We start from the raw sequence: 9,049 nt of genomic DNA on the forward strand, positions 1-9,049 counted from the left end.
CGGGGGACTGGCAGGGGGGGAGGCAGGATAAAGGTGGAATCCTCTAAAAAAAGACAGAGGATTCAACCACCATGCTAGATGTGGCCTTATCTCTGGTATAACCAGGACTAGCTGTTCCAATCCATCCAAAAGCTTTCCAATGTCTCAGCAGGGGTAGTAAGAGAAAGATCTGAGATGTAATCTGGCCTAGTGTAATACAAACACACACAATGCCATGTGTCCTTGTACTCTTAGCCCCGAACCAACTTTCATCTGGTCCAGCATGAGTAGATGTTACAGGATGGATCTTAATTTGTGAGCCCTGTGTTCCAGAAGAAACATACTTTCCAGACTTGTTCTGAAGAGAGCTCCAACGTAAGTCTTGTCCTACTGAGGGTCCAGGGTGCTCTTCTCGTAAGACTTTGTTGCTCTAGACAATCCTTCATTACCTTCCATCTTTCCAAGGCCTCCTCAGCTGATTTAGATTGAATTAACCAGTCATCTAAGTAAGAAAAGAAATACCACCCCTTTAGATGTAGACTGACTACGAGCAGTACCATCATTTTGGTGAAAACTCTGGGTGCAGACTTTATACCACACAGAAGGGCCTGAAATTGGTAATGTCTGATGTGCACAGCAAATCACAAATACTTCCAGTGTCTTACATATGGGCAGATGGAGATAAGCATCCCTTAGATCCATCATAATAAGGAAGGCATTGTTCTGGATTCGTAGTGATCCTTTGGAGAGTTTCCATCTCCACTTATAAAGATGACGAAGGTCTTTGATCATACTGTAAGCCCCTGACATTTTTTGAACCAGGAACACTATGGAGTAGAACCCCCTGCCCCTTTGCAACAAGAGAAATGGTGCAATAGCCTTTATGCATTAGAGCTTATGAATCTTTCATTTTCAAAATGCCTTCTTGTCTTGATTCCTTGGATAAGGCAAAAGTATGGTTGTCGCAAATGGAGAAAAGATAAATATATATTCAGTATCCTTCTGATGCTATTTGTCTCACACGGAAATCAGAGGTTGAAGTGAAACTAGCCTCCCTGAAATTAGGTATCCTGCTTCCAACTGGCCAATATAGGTGTCCCCATTGATAGTCAGGGGAATAACTTTTTTAGGGTGAAATGTTCTTGTTCTTCAGCTCTCCTTGTCCCCTGTATCCCATTTCTTTGGATTTCTTGAAAAAGGAAGAAGGTTGCTGGGTAGATCTTCTGAAGGGTTGACCTCAGCATTCCTTTTGTGGGGAAGATTTGGCAAAAGACCCTTAAAAATTCTGACATACCGACAATTAGAGGCAGGATTTACAATATGGTGTGGGCATACCCAGTGCTGCGTCCGACATGGGAGAGGGTGAAGGGGAATAATATCAGACATAGGACGGAAAACACCAAACACTTTTGATATATGTCTGCTAGGACTGATACCGCACCTGTCTAAAGGTAAATATGTACATAGATTTGTTGACCTAGTTCTGAAGTGAAAACTTTGCTGACAGAGATCTGGAGGCGGGAACTGCGAGACCAAGACCTTGAATTATTATGGCAATTATCTATTTCTCACATGTTGTCATATGTGAAATCTGCTCCACTTAGGCAGAACCATCTCTTTACTGTTCATAAGGCCTACTGGATGCCACGGAAAATTTCGAAGCTGGGAAGTCGGGTGGTGAAGAAGTGTCCCAAGTGTGGAGAAGTCAACGCAAATGATGTCCACATATTCTGGCAGTGCCCATCAATCCAGATCTTTTGGTATAAAGTGGGTAAGATCATTTCGGGAATCTTGGGCCAAGAGATCAAGGTGAGCCTAGCTTTACTAATCTTTGGGGTGGTTCCCAGAGGGGAGGGTAATAGAGGTCTTCTTAAGACTCACAAAGCCCTAATTTTTTATTTAATTCTTTTTGCACGTGGAGAGCTGTGTATTAATTGGATCCTCCCCTGTCCCCCTATAGCAGCAGAATGAATCCGATCAGTACAAAAAATATTGACTCTTGACCGGGCCATTAATCAAGTTAAGAGAACATAATGTTGGGAACTCTAATTTAATCTCCTGAGTATTTAAACCCTTCCCCTTCTCTGTTTTCATTTAGCATTTTCTTGTTCTTGGTGAAAACTAATGGTCCAATGATTAGTGGTATGATACGTAGGCCGCACTAGTTTTGTAGTCACCTACTAGTACAGAGGAGTCAGTTCTTCCGACCAGGAAAGAGGCTTTTGCTTGGCCCGGAATGTTCTTACATCCCTCCACTGTGGTGAGACCAGTTATTCCTTGCCATAGACAGTTAGACTTTTCTGACACACCAGTATAAACTGACAAATGAGGACTAAAACTATTTTTTAAATAGATTTGTTGCCCTAGTCCTGTTGTTATTCAAGAGGCAAATATTGATGGCATAGAAAAATAGTGCAGAACTGGATGTGGGACATCAAGAAATGGGCCACGGGTGTGGCAGACACCATAACATAGAAACAACAGAGGGAAGGGAGTGGTCTAGACCGTGCAATATGGGATGAATATTTTGCCGAAACGGATGTGAAATACAACAGGCCACCATGAGAAGGTGGGGAGCGAACAACCGGAGAAGGCAGCTCTCCTGACTAAAGGCCATCATCACCCCTGCTGAATTGCAATTACAAACAATACTGCATCTCTCCGCTGATCTATGCCACATGAGCACCTTAACTGCGAACCGTATCCACATATTAATCGGGAGCACAATAAGTGATACTTCCTCACAAGCAAACAAATACTATAACTGACATACAAATTGAACATAAGGGTCTGGTCAGCCAGACATGCAGAATATTGTTGTATGTGATGTATCTGGCAAGTATTTTGTTCTAATATTAAAGACAGCAGAATGACAATAGCACCATTTCATTGCACTGTAATCTGTTATTATTGAAAATTAAGTAGGCCAAAAAAAACAAAGAAAAAAAACAATTCTGACGAAAGGTGGGGAGTGTTTCTTCTTCTTAAAAAGCTTGTGCAGTTTTTCTTCCAGCTCAATGCCTAAAAGCTCAACTCCCCCAAATGGTATTCTCAAGGATGCAAGTTCCTTCTGACTGCCACCACAAATAACCCTTCCCTACATCAAAAGATGTGTCCAAGACAAAATCTAATTGTTGTTTGATGATCAGTAGAAGAGAACAACATTCCGAATCGTCTTGTATCTTCTTAAATAGCTCCTTGAGGTCGGACACAAGAGGCTGGGATCAATAGGTCGCATGAATGCCAGCTGACAAGGGTAGATTGGACCCTGAATAAGCTTTCTTTATGGCAGCGTTGATCTCTCTATTTGTCTTATCTTTCAATATGCTCTCTTCAGCAATGGAAGTACGCCCCACAAAGCTGAACTATTAAGTGAAGGATCAGGGCCGGCCTTAGGCATGTGCAAGCTGTGCACCTGCACAGGGCCACCAAACCCCAGGGGCCACCACGCCAATATATATCCTTAATATATTTATCCTTTGAGGATGGATACATATTTGTGTGGCGGCCCCTGGCAGGGATTTGGCGGCCTCCGGCTCTGTTCCACTTCCAAACACCCTACACCCCCCCCCCTCCCCCCTCTTTACTGGCCTCCGCGCTCTGCCCCACCCGGACCCCTTCTTCCGGGGCCCCTACCTACGCTCCCTGCCCAGGGCCACCATGACCCTAGAGCCGCCCCTGGAAGGATGCCCCCAATAATTCTTTAAGGCATGGGGGATATCACATTAAAATATACACGCAAAAACCTCCTAACTTATTTATTTGCAAATAATCAATATTTAATCATTACTAACAATCCATCATTTCAAAAAAACTTTCTTTCATGATTTTGATTTGTTCATAGAAAATTCATGATAGTAACAAACTGACTTCATTGATATGTGCATTCAATATGATTAAAAGTACAATATTTCATCAAAGCAATGTCATCAAATTCAAAAGACAATAGTTCAAACAAAACCACAAACCCTAACCAATCACACATGCATACAAGTCACTTAAAGCACGTACTCTAAACAATACTCCCTCCCCCACCGGAAATCCTCATAATAACACAAAGAAGAGATGCATCCACCAAGGTGGCAACAAGCAAATCTACTGCTACAAAATCAGATCTCATTTTGTCCATTTGGTCAAGAGTGTAAAACTTGCACATAAACGGAGTATGGAAATTATATCTGGATACCGCCATTTCCTAGGTATCACCTCCTTGGCAAAATCATGAATAGGAAGATCCAGGGAGGGACCCTTGATGAATTACCTCAGAAATGGGTTGGAAGAAGTACTTGGCAATTCTTCAACAGGAAAAGCCATAATAACCGTAATACAATGAAGAATATCAGGTAACAGTTCCTTTCCTATATATTTGCCTCACTGGTCAGAAGGAAGTGGATCCAGAACCATGTCAGAATCTGATTAGGAACCTTCAGAGCTGCCCTTCAAGAATAGTTTTCAAGAAGAAAGGTTCTTACAAGACAGTATAGTCTCAATCACAATCCTCTTGATGGGTTTTTCTAATGAAGAATCCACCCTTTCTCTACTGTAGTGTGTAGAGCAACAGGATGTCGATTCATCAAACTGCCAGGGGTAGCGGAAGTGACATCACATGCCATGGATCCCTGCCTGATGTTACAGGAAGTGACATAACATTAACTTTGGCCTGATGACATCACAGGAAGTTACATCACCTGTCCTTTGACCCACACTGATGATGTTACAGGAAGTGACATCATACTAACTTTGACCTGGTGATATCACATTAAGTGTCATCATCTGCCCTTTGGACCCCCATGAAATCAAATAACGCGACATTGCATGACCTTTGGCTTGGTGCTATCAAGTGCTACATAAGTGAAGCATCTAACTTTTGTTTACTTATATCGCACACAGAGGCTGGAAAATCTCTACAGATACAAAAGAAGTACCCCATAAACAGGAATACTTCAAATCCTATAAGAATGCAGCTGCATACATTGTTTCAGGTAGTATCTTCAGATATACAATTTAGATAGCGTAGCATTGATTAAGAACCTATCAAATAGTGTATAACAATGGAGAATACACTAGTCAAGTTGAGATCAGCCATTATCAAATAACATATAAAATGGGAAGAGTGATGGGCCTTTTAATGTTTTAACAAGTTCACTTTATCATTTGTTTTAGAAGCTAAGAGTACCATATAATTAAATCTAAGTCTTGGAGCATAGATAACAGTGCTATTTAATGCAGGTCAAGATCTCCTAGCAACCTTCCTTTCCCTGACATGGTATACATACTTTTAAACCCGTGGAGCCATTGAACCTTTCCAGGTTTAGTATCATTAATTTCTTCTACAAAAAACATGCATATCTCAGGCACAATACACTTGTGTTGATCATTATATCTGCATTAGCAATTTAGAGAGTGTTTACATTTGAGCAGATTGTACTCACATAGACAAAGATACTGGCTGTCATGTTGATACTGCATTGCTGATAAGAAGAGATACTGTTGCTCAGTTTCTTTGGAAAGAAGGCGGCATTAACTGGGCAGATAGAAAGAGACCAAGAGTTACCATGCCCTCGTCTAGAATTGTATCTGCTGGTATGAGCAGCAGCTGGTTCTAGTGATGATTGGGGCATCCTCCTATGTAAAGATTGACTTGAGGGTAAGTTGATCAAGAATAGGCTGACAGTGCCACACATACGGTATACAGATCTCTGAATATGATACTGGCTGGTACAAAGAATAGTTGCTATACTGGTAACTGCCAGTCTCGATGAGAGAACAAATAGGGGGACAGCAAGTGCTTGGCTACAGGAAACCAAGGTGTAAACAGTGCTTTATAATACTGGTCCCATATTTCTACACATGACAAGCTGATGTGATGAGGATCCATATCTACTGTGACAGAAAGTAACGCAATGGACAGCAAGTTGGTGCTTTGCCAAAAGTGCTTAGAAGCGTGGTGGCTACTCTTTTCTTGCTCCTGATTAGTTAACTGACTTCTGCGATCACTTGCCGATATCTTCAGGTGACATAGGCCTCAAGGAGAATCAAGACCGATTGAGGAGTAACTCCTGATTGCCTGCCACCAGGAGATGGCTGATACTGCATAGCTGCGAGGTAGCTGCTGTCTTCGTACTCCTGCGTAGGCTTTTGGCTTCTGTGATCACTAGCTGATTTCTTCAGGTGGCATAGGCCTAAGTAGACTAGAGACTGACTGAGGAGTAACCGTTGTTTGCCTGGCAAAGTGTGAGGCTGCTTCTCTGAATGAGGGAAAGGACCATCTTATTTTTAAGAGGATGCCTCCGGTGAAGCATGTCAGCAAATCTGTCAATGGCTTCATTCAAATTTAACTGCCTAATCTCATTAGGTTAACAAGCCATTATCATAAATCACTGCGTCTCTGGTACTCATATTTATTGCACAAATAATGTTTTACCCTTTTCATACAAGCGAAGAATCTCTCATTTGTAGCAGTAGTAATAGATAACATAAGAACGAGATGTAAAAGATCCTAAACATGAGGAAACGCTCCTGGTAGTACATGAGATTCTATCTGATAGACTGAATACCTGGTACATTCTTGTCTGAAAGATACCATTTTGCAGTTTCCAGTTTGGGTTGTAGAAGACTTAGGTCTACTGCAGCCTCTGGATAGTTGTCAACAATAACTAGTGCAGAGGAAAAGTCCAACAAATTTGCAGGTTTTGGATTGAACGTTCCAACAGCAGACATGAGGCCCATGTTTTCTGAAAATCGAGCATCAAATTCATTTACAAATCTATCCAAAGTAGAGAAGTACACTTTCTGCTTTAAGCAATCAGGCAGTGGAGTTTGACTTTCTGAGACATAAAAATGGCTGAATCTTTTTCCTACAGAGGTACTGAGAAAATAATATTTCAGTTTGTTACTCAATATATGGTGTTGCAAAGGTGGAGCCCTTAGATTGGATTTTTCTGGAATGTTAAATCCACACTGCTCTGCTAAATTGTTAGCCTGCCTTAACAATTTGGTCCACTGACTGTCTTGAGGGAGTTTCACTAAATCACTTCTTGTTGCCTTGATTAGATCACATGATCTCGGCAAGTCAAGGTCTATGCTCTGTAGTACTTCAGATCGACTGTGAATCTTTCGGAGAATGAGTTCCATACACTGCAAAGTAAGCAAGAAAGCAACGTTTTTACTGTTCTCAAGAAGTCCTTTGGCTTCTGAACTAGCCTCCTTGTCACATTGTTGAGATTCAGTTACATGGATAACAACAATAATAGGTTCAAATTGCAATGCCACTTTTCTAACTCAGGAGTTCCCCTAAAACCGCCTTGTACCCAAAAGTCTTTCTAGCACCATTACATGCAGATTACGCTCTTTCTGAGCTTTCACAAAGAGCTCATTCCTTGGTGAACTTTGTGAAACAAAAATATAAACGGCTTGCAAAGTTGAAAATAAATGTTTTAATGGTTGCATGTTAGTTGCTGTTTGTACTAACGCAAGGTTTAAGCGATGAGCATGGCAGTATATAAAAATTGCTTGTGAAGCGATCTCTCTTATTTTTGTTTGGAAACCATTAAAACAGCAACTCATAATGGATGCTCCATCGTAGCACTGTGCAACACATTTCTTCCAGTCATGTCCAGCTTCCTGTATTGCTTCAGCAATGGCTGCAGTATCAACAAAGCAAATAATAAAACTCAGTTTCTCTTGGTTTTATCAACTAGCACCGGAAAATATTTTGTCACATTTTTGACCATACGGTCACAGACAAGCGCTGCCACCACAGATATAATGTCATTTTGGTAATCAGGAGAGGTATAGTGCCCACACCTCTTGGACAGTTTTTCTTTGAAAATCTTATCTTTATCAGAAATCATATCTAACAATTCAATTAAATGTCCCCTAATGTGAGAATGGTCACTTTCCTCAGTGGCACAGAATGCAAGCCCTTAACGACCCAAAAAGCATACTAACTTAAGCAGCTGCTTCCCTTGTTATCCAAGGGAAGAGGTGTGGCGCAGCGGCCAGGGCGACTGATGCCGGAACACAGGAGTTCACGGTTTGATTTCCGTTACCAGTGGCAGGTCAGCCCAGCACCATGTGACTCTGGGCAATAACTCCCTTAATCTTCCCGGCAGCCCCTAGCCCCTTTGGGTAATTCTTTGCAGTTTAAAAATACTGGATTTACATTTATTGATTCTCCTCGATTTCCTGCTCTGTACCTCTTACTATCATCGAAGAAACTGACTGCTCATGGTTTGTGGACTGCTGTAATCTTTTGAAGTTGGTCCAAGCAATGACTGACAATTGCGATTCTCCTATTAACATGACCAGAGAATATGGATTTCATTAAAGACACGGAGGCTAACTGTTGTATATTTATCTTTCTTCTATTTCCTTTACTCCACCATAGTTCTTACCTGTGTCACCCATTCCAGAATGTACATGGCTCTGTCTCCTTTTAGTGTTCTAGTTGGTGACAGTTTGTGCCTGGCCAGCTTGTGTTGAGGTTACTTCACTCTGTTTTCCTGCAATAAACCTCTATTGCTGCACCTGTGGTCTCCAGCTATTTACTACAATTTTGGCGACGTTACCTGCTGGCCAGTATCACTGAAGACCTCATCTTGATGCCTGGTTTCAAGATTTCCAGCGGAAAGCAGTTTTTAACGGAGTTTCCTCAACAAGAAACGAATCTACGGCGTGCAGACCTCGTCAATGTCCTTTTGGTCCGCTTCGGTTCCCAGTGAAGACGCCCATCTGGGGTAATTATATTATTTGGCATTTGGACTGAAAAGCGGAGCGGAGCTCGAGCTCAACCAGCGTTGACGTCATCCATACAGCGGAGCGAGCGCAGCGCGTGAGCCACGCTCGAGACACTGTTGTCTGTTGTCCTGGAGACGCACCAGCGCTGACGTCAGAGAGTCAGCGTGTGAGTCAGCGGAGGCGAACGCAGCGTGTTTGCCTGGCGTTAGCCGAGAGACGCTCCTTGTGCGTTCCAAGCCTCGTTCAAGGGCACCTTCAGCCTCGTTTTCGGCGGCGGCCATCTTATCTTCAGGTGTTTGCCCTTCAAGCCTCATTTCAGCTGCAATCCAAG

At 42.3% G+C, this 9,049-nt stretch overlaps 1 pseudogene; it reads right to left on the bottom strand.

Annotated features, from left to right (window-relative positions):
- Positions 1-6,516: 6,516 nt before the first annotated feature.
- Positions 6,517-7,832, bottom strand: LOC147662884 (zinc finger MYM-type protein 1-like; annotated as a pseudogene).
- Between the last annotated feature and the right edge of the window lie 1,217 nt (positions 7,833-9,049).

Source organism: Lissotriton vulgaris, unplaced genomic scaffold, assembly GCF_964263255.1.
Source record: "Lissotriton vulgaris unplaced genomic scaffold, aLisVul1.2 SCAFFOLD_7398, whole genome shotgun sequence".
Classification (NCBI taxonomy): Eukaryota; Metazoa; Chordata; class Amphibia; order Caudata; family Salamandridae; genus Lissotriton; species Lissotriton vulgaris.